Source organism: Lipotes vexillifer, unplaced genomic scaffold, assembly GCF_000442215.2.
Source record: "Lipotes vexillifer unplaced genomic scaffold, Lipotes_vexillifer_v1.1 scaffold1094, whole genome shotgun sequence".
In the NCBI taxonomy this organism is placed as follows: domain Eukaryota; kingdom Metazoa; phylum Chordata; class Mammalia; order Artiodactyla; family Lipotidae; genus Lipotes; species Lipotes vexillifer.
In genome coordinates, this window is record NW_006792775.1 from 1,422,318 (window position 1) to 1,422,891 (window position 574).

The 574-nt window shown below is 71.6% G+C and overlaps 1 protein-coding gene across 1 annotated transcript in view; it reads left to right on the top strand.

Moving 5' to 3' along the window:
• The window catches only part of LSP1 (lymphocyte specific protein 1), a 9,632-nt gene that overhangs the window by 6,055 nt on the left and 3,003 nt on the right, over positions 1 to 574 (top strand). The window lies entirely within an intron of this gene.

The window sequence follows — 574 nt, forward strand, 5'->3', positions numbered from 1 at the left end:
GGGCGGGGGGGGGGGGGGGGGGGGTGCGGGGGCAGCAGGGTGGCCCGTCCACTGGCGCTGGGATGGCTGCAGCCCTGCCGGCCCTGTTCCCTTTGTCCCCAACTGGCCGCCCAACAGCAGGGGGCGCTATAGCTCTTCTGTGGACCCTCCTGCTCTCGCCAGGCCTCCCTGCCCCCAGCACCTGCCTGGCCTCCTGTAGCCCAGCTGAATGGGCCCTCTGTGAGCTGCCGCTGGCTCGGACCCCGGCCCACCTTGGGTGGTGGTCTGGGTCTTGGCTGGCACGAACACCGGGGGCCTGAAATCATGGAAAATGCGAGAATTTCCCATCTTCGCCTCCAGGGCCAGTCCCGCTCCAATGCAGAGTCGCGCAGGCTGCCAGCGGCCGGCCTCCCCCGCCCCCCACAGCCAGCCTGGTCAGCCCTGCCCCTCGCGGCTGCGGCCCTCGCTGTGACCCCAGCCCTTGCCTTGTCCCTCAGTTGACCAGCCCCCAGACAAGCCTCAGACCCCCCCTAGCTCCCACCTGCCGCCCAGGCCCGCTCGCCCCAACACGGAGCAGGCCAGGAGCGGGGGGGGG